At 40.8% G+C, this 13,532-nt stretch overlaps 2 non-coding genes across 2 annotated transcripts; both read left to right on the top strand.

Moving 5' to 3' along the window:
* The first annotated feature begins 272 nt into the window (after positions 1–272).
* On the top strand, positions 273–378 carry LOC148564138 (small nucleolar RNA R71). The gene has a single exon (XR_015884327.1). It is a non-coding gene; the product is annotated as a small nucleolar RNA R71 (small nucleolar RNA).
* Positions 379–10,524: 10,146 nt separating this feature from the next.
* LOC148564137 (small nucleolar RNA R71) lies at positions 10,525–10,631 on the top strand. The gene has a single exon (XR_015884526.1). It is a non-coding gene; the product is annotated as a small nucleolar RNA R71 (small nucleolar RNA).
* The last annotated feature ends 2,901 nt before the right edge of the window (positions 10,632–13,532 follow it).

The raw sequence follows: 13,532 nt of genomic DNA, 5'->3' as shown, positions 1-13,532 counted from the left end.
CTCCATGCGCTTGGTCAATTCAGCCAGTTGCTTGGTGATCATCTTGTTCTGGGCCAGGATTGCATCCATATGGTTCAATTTCAAGACTCCCCTGTTGTTGCTTCTGTCCGAGGCATAAAAATACTCATTGTCAGCCACTGTCTCTATAACATCAATGGCTTCTTCAATGGTCTTCTTCTTGTTTAGGGAACCTCCAGATGAGTGATCTACAGCCTTTCTTGATTCATAATTCAGCCCTTCATAGAAGATGTAAATTTGCACCCACTCATTAAATACATCACGGGGGCATTTCTTTGTTAAATCCTTGAATCTCTCCGAGGCTTCATAAAGAGTTTTACCATCCTACTGTCTGAATATCTACACTTTAGTTCTTAGCCTGTTTACTCTTTGTGGAGGGTAGAACCTTGTCAAGAATCTGTTCATTACATCTTCCCAGGTTATCATACTTTCCTTTGGGAATGATTCCAGCCATTTTGATGCTTTGTCCCTCAAAGAAAATAGAAACAGTAGCAATCTATAGGTGTCAGGATGAATGCCATTAGATTTAACTGTATCACATATCCTTTGGAATTTAGTGAGATGCTCATTAGGATCCTCTTGTGCACTACCCCCAAAAGAACAGTTGTTCTGGACAAGAGTTATGAGCTGAGGCTTCAATTCGAAATTATTAGCATGGATAGTTGGCCTTTGAATGTTGCTACCATAATTTCCTGGATTTGGATTGATGTATCATCCCAGGACTCTCCTCTCTTGTCTAGCAGGGTTGGCTCCACCTCTTCTGGCATGATTGTTCACCTCTCCTTCATGATGGTTTTCCATATCATCCTCCATGGTTATATCAATGTATTCCTCCTCTTCTTCTACACCAACAACACTCTTTCCTCTTGCTTCCCTCCTTAATCTCAGGAAGGTTCTTTTCGGTTCACTATCAAATGAGGTTGAAATTTTCTTTCTCCTACTTGTCATACAATGAACAAGTACAAGAAATGGAAATTGCAATATCCACTAAAACAGAGTATAGTTAGCTTGGTTAGAGCAATTTATCAAATGGTTAGTGGGTTAGCTTGCTGGAAAGTAAAGAAGCAAGGTAAAATTAATGAAAAAATAACTAAAATTTGCAGAAATTAAATGTAACAAAAGAAATTGGAATTCAAGTAACAAAAGAAAATAAAAGTTCTCAATCTAGTTATCCTACAATTTAGTAATTGTCAATACAAAATCAATCCCCGGCAACGGCGCCATAAACTTGATTCACGAAAACTCACCTCTGAACAAATTTTCTTCCGACAAGTACACTGAATTGTCGTCAAGTAAAAACTCACTGTAGAGTGAGGTCGAATCCCACATGGATTGGTAGATCGATCAATTATAATTGGTGAATTGTTCTAGTTGAGCAAAATCAGAATTTAATTGGGATTGCAGAAAGTAAAATTGGCGGGAAACTTAAATTGCAAGAATTTAAAGGAACAGAAAATTAAATTGCAGGGAATTAAAGTGCAGAAGCTTAAATTGCAAGAAATTAAATGGGAAGGGGGAATTAGCATGAAATTAAAGAGCAGAAAGTAAATAGAATGGGTAGATCAGAGAATGGGGAATTCATTGGGTTCGAGAGATGTATAATTCTCCGGATCAAATTCATTTTCATCTCTTCTACAATCAATGCATTCATTGATCTCCTCGGCAATCTTAAGTGATTGGATCCCAATTCCTTGGCTCATCAATCTCTCTAAGAATGAACAATTGCCCAATTCCTTGATTTAAGGGCTCATGGAAAGAGATGAAGTTTGGTCACCGATTGATAGCACGGAAACTTGTCTCTCAACAATTTTCCTTCGGCAAGTGTACCGAATTATCGTCAAGTAAAAACTCATAATAAAGTGAGGTCGAATCCCACAGGGATTGATTAGTCAAGCAACTTTAATTAGAGGAATGTTCTAGTTGAGCGAAGCAGAATTTGGTTTGAGAGTTGCAGGAAATTAAATGGCGGGAAAGTAAATTGCAGAAAATATAAATGCTGGAAGTAAAGAGCTGAAAGTAAATGACGGAAAGTAAATTACAGAATTGTAAATGGGAATGGGGAAGATGCTCATGAAAGTAAATTGCAGAAATTAAAGAGAATGGGTAAGATCAGAAATGGGGATTCATTGGGCTTAGGAGATGTTGCATTCTCTGGATCAAGTTCATTTTCATCCCTTCCTCAATCAATGCATTCATTGATCTCCTTGGCAATCTTAAGTGATCGAATTCCAATTCCTTGGTAATTCAATCTCTCAAATCTTGATCAATAGCCAATTTCTTGGTCAATTGCTCATGAGAAGAGATGAAGTATGGTCACTGATTATACCACATGCATTCCCAGATCAAGTGTTGGTAGGATTATAGTCACCATACCCAACAAAACCCAATTTGGTCCAACATGAGAAAGCATTTCTAGCATGATCTCTTCATTCCTCTTCCAAGGTTCAGAAGAGATTCAAGTATGAATAGCTTCTTTTCCAAGATAACTACCCAATGGGATGAAGATTGAAAGCTTTCCAGTAAAATCAAGAGAAAAGATAGAAGAAGAGTAATGAAAATTAGTATTGATCCATCAAATTACAACAGAGCTCCCTAACCCAATGAAAGGGGTTTAGTTGTTCATAGCTCTGGAAATGGAAAACAAAGATGGAGAATACATCATGAAAACTAGAACTAGAAGTGCAGAGAAAGTAAATTATCCAGAGAGTAGTTCTCAATTTCCCATCCCCCCAAAAGCTGCTTCCTGATTCAAAACTACCCCTATATATACTACTCTTCTGATCTTCTAGTTGATTCTTCAAGTCTTGGATATGGGCCTTTGGATCTTGAGTTTGAAGCAGTTATCTTCTGCATTGGGCTTAGCTTTACTTGCAGAGAGAAAGTGTGAAGTAGGAAAGGTCTTTAGCTCAGGACGTTAGTGGTGTTAACGTTAAGTGAGAGTGTGGGTTCGAGAACGTTAGTGGCAATCACCTTTTTCACTAACGTTCTTCACCCAGGGATGATCCACGTTAACTTCAACGTTAGTGGCACCAACGTGACTACTAACGTTGCCTCTTGGTCCTTTGCACACATTATTGGAGCTCACCTTTTCCAATAACGTTGAGAGTCCTCCATTCCCCTTACGTTAGAGTCCACGTTAGCTTAGTTAACGTAGCTCTTAACGTAGGCTTGCCAATCCTTTGAGAACGTTAATGACACTTACCTTTGTCACTAACGTTCCAAGGTGCCCCTACTTCCCACGTTAGAGTCCACGTTAACTAAGTTAACGTGGCTTCTAACGTGGTAATGATAGCCATCTCCAACGTTAGTGACAAAGGTGAGTGTCACTAACGTTGGCTCATCATCCTATCCTCAACGTTAGCTTCCACGATAACTAAGTTAACGTGGGAGTTAACGTGGCTCATAGTGGCTCATTGTGGCTCATTCCAACGTTAGTGACAAAGGTAAGTGTCACTAACATTGGTGATCACTTGCTTTCTCCACGTTAGCTTCCACGTTAACTAAGTTAACGTGGCAACTAACGTGGCTCATTGTAGCTTGGCCAACGTTAGTGACAAAGGTGAGTGTCACTAACGTTGGCTTCTCTTTTGCTTTCCAACGTTAGAGTCCACGTTAACTGAGTTAACGTGGCTCTTAACGTGGCCAGTTGTGAGCTTGGTCCAACGTTAGTAACAAAGGTGAGTGTCACTAACGTTGGCTCCACTTTCTTTCTTCCACGTTAGTGTTCACGTTAACTTAGTTAACGTGAATCTTAACGTGGGCTATGATGGCTTCGAGGACGTTATTGGCGATTACTTTTCTCATTAACGTTTTAAGCTAGCTCCCATTCCACGTTGTTGGTCATGTTAGTTAGACTAACGTGGCTGCTAACGTGGCTCTTTCTTGCTTCCTTTGTCCTGAAATCAAGCAATAAAGTGCATCAAAGTTCTAATCCACATCATGAGACATGCATCATCCAATTTGTCATCTAATTCATGCAAAATTCTCATGAAATCATGTAAAGTACACAATGTATGCTTAAATCAAGATGTAAGTGAATTTCTACCCAAAACTTGCTTATTTCCTAAGAAAATGCATGAAACTACCCTTAAACAGTAAATAAAAGGTCAGTGAAACTGGCCAAAATGCCCTGGCATCACAACACCAAACTTAAAGCTTGCTTGTCCCTAAGCAAGTGTTGGAACAAGAGAATGATGAATGAAATGCCAAGAGGAATGAGTCATTATTGTGGAAGTCATGTCCTTGGTTTTATGGTGGTTTCATGAATAGAAACTTAGATTCATTCCTTCACTGGCTTTCAGACCTTTATCATGTCCTGGATTACTCACTTAATTGCACCCTATGAGACTCTTATTCATTGATCCTTTTATTATTTTCAGGGCTTATTTGTGTTCTTAGGCTAAGTGCTCTGTGAGGGGGCGACTCTTTAAGATAAGCTTTCAGCCAGCACTCCCGAACCAGTTGGTTCAAGGTGCTAGGTGTTAAGACACCCCTAAGGACTTACTCCCTCAAATCTCTTTCCCCCATACATACACACCACAGGCACATGGTTTGTTTATTTTCTTTCTTGAGACTTTGGTGTCCAGCACCTCTTTGGGTTACTAAATATTCTGTAGCAAGGTTGCTCTTGATAGTGGACTTTCAGCTGATAATCCCGGGTTAGTTAACCCAAGTTACCAAGTGATGAAGCACTCCTAAGAACTTATTCATCCAAGCAGATCCTTGGTACAGGAGCACCACAGACACATCTCTCAAGTTTCAAACCCTTGGTGCCTAGCCTTATTCTTTATTAACTTTTCTTTCTTTTTCAACTCTTATTGTTCTTTTTCCCTTTTTTCTTATTAGGATCTTGTTATTTAGCTAGTCTCATGGGGTGTGTTTCAAGCATATGATTCAGGACAGATAGTTGTCTTCCCACCCTTGTTGGTGTACCAACTTAGCTAACTTATGACCACATCACACACTAAGGAACTTACTCCACAATATGAACTCCACTCTGGTCTTTGATAACAATCATTCTGTTTTTATTTGATTCAAAAGGAGACAAGCATACAAGTAAGCAAAGTGAAAATCCAGCAGGTATCGTGGACAGCACACATATGACAAAAGCAATAAAGCAACATTAAACTCTAATCATCTAAACTAATGAGCAACTATAAATCAAGTTCCTTCGGACTTCCAATTTTTTTAGCATTTTGAGTATATGGAATTAAGTAACAACACAACCTTCGGGTGATGGTTTCTTGCTATCCCCTTGTTGTCCTTACCCATAGTTTTTGCTCCTTCACTTCCTTGGATGATGGTGCACTATTTCCACAGAAGGTTCCTGCAAAGTTATTGGAAGTTGCATGTTTCCAAAGTACTTGAGACATAGTTAGCTTGCATGTATGCTTGCGAATTTCTAAACTTAATTTGGTGTGTGAACACCAAACTTAGTTCTTTTGCCTAGTACAACAGATTGCATACTTGCAGAGAGCCTCATATGTTGTTATTAACAAAACAACCATTAACTTCAGACTAAACTACTGCTAAGTGGTTCCCCTGATTGGTTGGAGCTAGCAATCTGTCATTGGAGTGTAGTATGATTATAACGAATATCTTTGGTGGAACACCAAACTTAAAACTGCACTTTCACTCTTGGATTTGTTTTGGTGTGGAACACCAAACTTAGCTCCTCGCAATACAGGGGAAACAACTTGTGATTTTTATTGAAATGACGATGAAAAAGAAACTACCTCAGGTTGGGTTGCCTCCCAACAAAGCGCTCTTTTAGCGTCGCTAGCTCGACGATTCCTCCATTACTTGAGATGATACTTCACTTTGGGGTTTTCCCCCATGTTGCCCATATAGTGTTTGAGTCTTTGTCCGTTCACAGTGAAAGTCCTCTCCGAACTTTCATCCATGATTTCTATGTGCCCATATAGCGAGACTTTTGTAACAAGAAAGGGTCCTGACCACCTTGATTTGAGTTTGCCAGGGAACAGTCTCAATTTGGAGTTGTAGAGGAATACTTGCTGTCCCTTTTCGAAACTCCTTAGTGCCAGATGCAGGTCATGTCTTCTCTTCGCCTTTTCTTTATAAATCTTGGCATTTTCATAGGCTTGAGATCTAAATTCCTCCATCTCTTGTAGCTGCAAGATCCTCTTTGCACCAGCAGCGATGCTGTCAAAATTTAATAACTTGAGAGCCCAGAGAGCTTTGTGATCCAGCTCCAGTGGTAGATGACAAGCTTTTCCATACACCAGTTGGTATGGGGACATCCCTAGTGGCGTTTTGAATGCTGTTCTGTATGCCCAAAGAGCATCATCCAGCTTCTTCGACCAATCCTTTCTTGATATACCCACAGTCTTTTCCAAAATCCTTTTTAGCTCTCTGTTAGATATCTCAGTTTGCCCACTTGTTTGGGGATAGTAAGGTGTGGCAACCTTGTGTTTCACCCCGTATCGTAGGAGAAGAGTTTCTAGTGGTCTGTTACAAAAATGGCTCCCTCCATCACTGATGAGTGCTCGTGGGACTCCAAACCAGCTAAAAATATTCTTCCTGAGGAAGTTAATGACCACCTTGTTATCATTTGTTGGGGTTGAAATAGCCTCCACCTACTTGGAAACGTAGTCCACTGCCACCAAAATGTACTTGTTTGGATATGAGGTTGGGAATGGTCCCATGAAATCGATTCCCCATACATCAAACAGTTCCATTTCTAAGATGAAATTTTGTGGCATCTCATTTCTTTTGGGCAAGTTCCCAGATCTTTGGCACTCATTGCAGCTCTTTACTAGTTCTTTAGCATCCTTGAAAAGGGTAGGCCAAAAGAATCCGCTTTGTAACACCTTTGCTGCAGTTCTGTCCCCTCCAAAATGGCCTTCATAGCATGAGCCGTGACAATTCCACAGGACTTCCCGTCCCTCTTCTTCTGAAACACATCTTCTCAGGATTCCATCTGAATATTTCTTGAAGAGATATGGCTCATCCCAGACAAAATATTTTGCATCATTTATGAGCTTCCTTTTTTGATGTTTATTGATCATTGGAGGTAAGGCCCCAGTTGCCTTGAAGTTGGCAATGTCTGCGAACCATGGTGCTTTGTGAACTGTCATCAACTGCTCATCAGGGAAGAGCTCATTTACACTAGTATCATGTGTTCTACCTTCAGCATGAGGGATTCTGGATAGGTGATCCGCTACTTTGTTCTCTACTCCCTTCTTGTCTCTTATTTCAATATTGAATTCCTGTAACAATAAAATCCATCTTATTAGTCTTGGTTTTGATTCTTGCTTGGCAAACAAATATTTAAGTGCTGTGTGATCTGTGAAAATAATCACTTTAGCACCAATGAGGTATGATCTAAACTTGTCAAATGCAAAAACTATTGCTAGCAACTCCTTTTCAGTAGTGGTATAATTTCTTTGAGTTTCATTGAGGACTTTACTAGCATAGTATATCACATGGACTAAGTTATCTCTCCTCTGCCCTAACACGGCCCCAACTGCAAAGTCAGATGCATCACACATCAATTCAAAGGGTAAGTTCCAATCAGGTGGGGAAATGATAGGGGCAGAGGACAATCTTTTTTTCAAATTCTCGAATGCTTGCATGCATGTTTCATTGAAGATAAATGGTGTATCAGATACAAGGAGATTGCTCAAGGGGTTGGCTATCTTTGAAAAATCTTTAATAAATCTTCTGTAAAAGCCAGCATGCCTTAAAAAGCTTCTAATTGCCTTGACATCACTAGGTGGAGGAAGTTTTTCAATAAGTTCCACTTTAGCTCTGTCCACCTCAATGCCTTGGATAGAAACCTTATGGCCAAGGACTATTCCTCCTGTCACCATAAAGTGACATTTCTCCCAGTTCAAGACCAGATTAGTCTCTTGGCACCTTTTCAATACCAAGGCTAGATGATTCAGGCAGCTATGAAAGGAATCTCCGAATACCGAGAAATCATCCATAAAAACTTCAATGAATTTCTCTATCATATATGAGAAAATAGAAAGCATGCAGCATTGAAAAGTCGCAGGTGCATTACATAGCCCAAATGGCATGCGCCTGTAAGCAAACACTCCATATGGGCAAGTAAATGAGGTTTTCTTCTGGTCTCTAGGATCAACCATTATTTGGTTATATCCTGAATAACTGTCGAGAAAACAATAGTATGAGTGTCTTGCAAGTCTTTCCAACATCTGATCCATGAATGGAAGGGGGAAATGATCTTTTCGTGTAGCTTCATTTAGTTTTCTGTAGTCTATGCACATTCGCCATCCTGTGACTGTCCTGGTGGGGATTAGTTCGTTCCTCTCATTGGGAACTACAGTGATTCCTCCCTTTTTCGGAACAACATGCACGGGACTAACCCAGGGGCTGTCTGAGATCGGGTAGATTACCCCTCCCTGCCACAACTTCATAACTTCCTTCTGTACCACTTCCTTCATAATTGGGTTCATCCTCCTTTGGGATTGAATGGATGGTTTGGCATCATCTTTCAATAGTATTTTATGCATGCATATGGCCGAACTGATCCCTTTTAGGTCAGCGAGGGTCCATCCAATGGCATTTTTATGCCTTCGCAACACTTGGAGCAGTTCATTCTCTTGATCTTGGCTGAGGGATGAGTTTATGATCACTGGGTAGCTTTCATTCTCGCCTAAGTATGCATATTTGAGAGTGGGTGGCAGTGCTTTGAGTTCAAGTTTGGGTGCTTCTAACTTTTCATTCTCTTCCTTTGGTGCACCTTGTATATGAATCTCTACTGTTGCAACCTCTTCACTAGATGTTGACTCCTCCTCTGTTAACCTTTCAGGTTCTTCTTCGTTAAAGCTCTCCTGCACTACATCTTCCAATGAGTCCAACCTCATACATTCTCCCAATTGTTCTGGTGGGTAACTCATGGCCTTGAACACATTGAATGTCATCTTTTCATTGTGTAATCTTAAGGTGAGGTCACCTTTTTGGACATCAATGACAGCTCCAGCAGTAGCTAAGAATGGTCTTCCCAAGATGATAGAGGCCTTGGCTTCCTCCTGCATGTCCAACACCACAAAGTCTGCTGGAAAGATGAAATCCCCCACCTTCACCAGCAAATCTTCCACTACACCATGAGGGAAATTGAATGATCGGTCTGCCAGTTGTAGGGCCATTTTTGTTGGCTTAGCCTCCTCGATCTTCATTTTCCTCATCATAGCTACTGACATCAGATTTATGCTGGCTCCTAAGTCACATAGAGCTTTCTCCACTGTGATCTCCCCTATAATACAAGGGATCTAGAAGCTCCCAGGATCCTTCAATTTCTGGGGTAGTTTATGCTAAATGATAGCACTACATTCTTCGGTTAGTATCACAGTCTCGTTGCTCTTCTAACTTCTCTTCTTAGTCATCAATTCCTTCAAGAACTTGGCATAGAGCGGCATTTGCTCTATTGCTTCAGCAAAGGGTATGTTAATCTGTAATTTCTTGAAGATTTCTAAAAATTTGGAGAACTGGCTGTCATCCCCTTTCTTCTTCAGTTGTTGAGGATATGGTACTTTTGGAGCATATGGCTTCAGCTCTCCTTCCTTTTGACGTGAGTTGGAGGTGGGGATTTGAACTTCATCTTGTTCCTCCTTCTTTCCAACTGAATCTTTCTCTTGGGGTTGCTTGGGAATATCCTTTAATTCTTTTCCACTTCTGAGGGTTATAGCCTGACACTCCTCCCTTTGGTTTGAGTCTGTATCGCTGCGAGGGTTGTGGCTGGAAATTCTCTTGAATAGGTAGTCAATTTGTGTCTCAAGTTTCTTGATGGTAGCATCTTGATTCTGCATATTGGACTGCACTTCTTCTCGGAATGCCTTATTGTCTTGAATCTCTTTGCATATGCCTTCAAGCAAAGTCTCAATTTTGGAGAGTCTTTCTTCAGATGATGGTGAGTTGAGAGTGGATGGGTGAGTTGGGTCATTTTAGTTTTGGTATGGATGTGGAGAGGTGTTGTTAGGGTGGTGTTGATATGATCTCTGCGTAGAGTGTTGGTGAGCTGCATGGTTGTTGGGGTTGTGACGTCTCTGATCTTGGCTTTGATCTTGTTGATTCCCCCACCCAAAGTTTGGGTGATTCCTCCAACCAGGGTTGTACGTTTTGGAGTAAGGATCATGGGTCTGCCTAGGTGAGTTTCCAATGTAGTTGGCTTGTTCTGGCTCCTCCTCTGCCTCAGCATTCACTCCCTATTGGGTTGCTGATGAGGTGGTGATTGCTACTACTTGGTTCCTCTCCATCTTCTTGGTGAGGTCAGCCAGCTGCTTGGTAATAAGCTTGTTTTGGGCCAGCAGTGCATCCACATTGTTTAGTTCCATCACTCCTCTAGTGTTGCCTCTTTCAGAAGCATAGAAATAGTCATTCTCTGCTACAGTTTCAATGACATCTATGGCCTTCTCAATGGTCTTCTTCTTGTTCAGAGATCCCCCGGATGAATGGTCTACTGCCTTCTTTGATTCATAAGAGAGGCCTTCATAGAAAATGTGTAACTGCACCCATTCATTGAACATATCTGGTGGGCACCTTCTTGTCAGGTCCTTGAACCTCTCCCATGCTTCATATAGAGTCTCACCATCCTGCTGCCTGAATGTTTGCACCTCAGCTCTCAGCCTGTTGATCCGTTGAGGAGGATAGAATGTTGCCAAGAATTTGTTCACCACATCTTCTCAGGTTGCTAAACTCTCCTTTGGGAAGGATTCCAGCCATTTAGATGCCTTGTCCTTAAGTGAGAAAGGAAACAGAAGTAGTCTATAGGTGTCAGGATGAACACTATTGGACTTCACAGTATTGCATATCCTCAGGAAGGTGGTTAGATGTTGATTGGGGTCTTCTTGGACGCCTCCTCCGAATGAACAGTTGTTCTGAACAAGGGTGATGAGCTGTGGCTTTAGTTCAAAGTTGTTGGCATGTATGGTTGGCCTTTGGATGCTACTCCCACAGTTTCCTGGGTTTGGGTTGATGTAAGAGCCTAGAACTCTTCTCTCTTACCCAGCATGATTTGCTAGACCTTCTCTGCCATGGTTGTGAGCCTCTTCTTCATGATGGTTCTCCAAATTCTCCTCCATGTCTGGTTCAAAGTACTCTTCCTCTTCCTCAGCACCAACTACTCTCTTTCCTCTTGCTTCCCTCCTTAATCTAAGGAAGGTCCTCTCTAGTTCAGAATCAAAGGAAGTTGAAGCCCCGCTTCTTCTCCCTGTCATACAACCAACAAGGCACAAGCAAAGAAATAGATGCAGAAAGTACTCTTATTAAAATTGCTGTTAGTGTGAGAGATGCAATATATCAAACAGTTAGTGGGTTAGTGAACTGAATGGTAAATAACTAAGAAAAAGGAGTAGAGGGGAAGAGAGGAAAATAACTAAAACTGAAAGTAATTAACTCAAACAGAAATTTAAATCAAACAAAAGAAAAATGCTCAATCTAGTTATCCTCCAATTTAGTCATTGTTGATACAAAATCAATCCCCGGCAACGGCGCCATAAACTTGATAGCACGGAAACTTGTCCTTTAACAAATCTCCCTCGGCAAGTATACCGAATTGTCGTCAAGTAAAAACTCAAAATAGAGTGAGGTCGAATCCCACAGGGATTGATTGGTCAAGCAACTTTAATTGGAAGAATGCTCTAGTTGAGCTAATGATAGCACGGAAACTTGTCTCTCAACAATTTTCCTTCGGCAAGTGTACCGAATTATCGTCAAATAAAAACTCACAATAGAGTAAGGTTGAATCCCACAGGGATTGATTGGTCAAGCAACTTTAATTAGAGGAATGTTCTAGTTGAGCGAAGCAGAATTTGGTTTGAGAGTTGCAGGAAATTAAATGGCAGGAAAGTAAATAGCAGAAAATGTAAATGCTGGAAGTAAAGAGCTGAAAGTAAATGACGGAAAGTAAATTGCAGAATTGTAAATGGGAATGGGGAAGATGCTCATGAAATTAAATTGCAGAAATTAAAGAGAATGGGTAAGATCAGAAATGGGGATTCATTGGGCTTAGAAGATGTTGCATTCTCCGGATCAAGTTCATTTTCACCTCTTCCTCAATCAATGCATTCATTGATCTCCTTGGCAATCTTAAGTGATCGAATTCCAATTCCTTGGTAATTCAATCTCTCAAATCTTGATCAATAGCCAATTCCTTGGTCAATTGCTCATGAGAAGAGATGAAGTATGGTCACTGATTATACCACATGCATTCCCAAATCAAGTGTTGGTAGGATTATAGTCACCATACCAAACTAAACCCAATTTGGTTCAACATGAGAAAGCATTTCAAGCATGATCTCTTCATTCCTCTTCCAAGGTTCAGAAGAGATCCAAGTATGAATAGCTTCTTTTCCAAGATAACTACCCAATGGGATGAAGATTGAAAGCTTTCCAGTAAAATCAAGAGAAAAGATAGAAGAAGAGTAATGAAAATTAATATTGATCCATCAAATTACAACAGAGCTCCCTAACCCAATGAAAGGGGTTTCGTTGTTCATAGCTCTGGAAATGGAAAACAAAAATGGAGAATACATCATGAAAACTAGAACTAAAAGTGCAGAGAAAGTAAATTATACAGAGAGTAGTTCTCAATTTCCCATCCCCCCAAAAGCTGCTTCCTGATTCAAAACTACCCCTATATATACTACTCTTCTGATCTTCTAGTTGATTCTTCAAGTCTTGGATATGGGCCTTTGGATCTTGAGTTTGAAGCAGTTATCTTCTACAGTTGGCTTAGCTTTACTTGTAGAGAGAAAGTGTGAAGTAGGAAGGGTCTTTAGCTCAGGACGTTAGTGGCGTTAACGTTAAGTGAGAATGTGGGTTTGAGAACGTTAGTGGCAATCACCTTTTTCACTAACGTTCCTTTCCCAGGGATGATCCACGTTAACTTCAACGTTAGTGGCACCAACATGACCACTAACGTTGCCTCTTGGTACTTCGCACACGTTATTGGGGCTCACCTTTTCCAATAATGTTGAGAGTCCTCCCTTCCCCTTACGTTAGAGTCCACGTTAGCTTAGTTAACGTGGCTCTTAACGTAGGCTTGCCAATCCTTCGAGAATGTTAGTGACACTTACCTTTGTCACTAACGTTCCAAGGTGCCCCTACTTCCCACGTTAGAGTCCACGTTAACTAAGTTAACGTGGCTTCTAACGTGGTAATGATAGCCATCTCCAACGTTAGTGACAAAGGTGAGTGTCACTAACGCTCATCATCCTATCCTCAACGTTAGCTTCCACGTTAACTAAGTTAATGTGGGAGTTAACGTGGCTCATAGTGGCTCATTGTGGCTCATTCCAACGTTAGTGACAAAGGTAAGTGTCACTAACGTTGGCGATCACTTGCTTTCTCCACGTTAGCTTCCACGTTAAATAAGGTAATGTGGCAACTAACGTGGCTCATTGTAGCTTGGCCAACATTAGTGACAAAGGTGAGTGTCACCAACGTTGGCTTCTCTTTTGCTTCCCAACGTTAGAGTCCACGTTAACTGAGTTAACGTGGCTCTTAACGTCGCCACTTATGAGCTTGGT

The sequence above is a fragment of the Arachis ipaensis genome, chromosome B5 (genome assembly GCF_059453495.1).
Source record: "Arachis ipaensis isolate K30076 ecotype BB chromosome B5, ASM5945349v1, whole genome shotgun sequence".
Lineage (NCBI taxonomy): Eukaryota > Viridiplantae > Streptophyta > Magnoliopsida > Fabales > Fabaceae > Arachis > Arachis ipaensis.
This window is presented reverse-complemented; position numbering and strand designations above follow the sequence as displayed.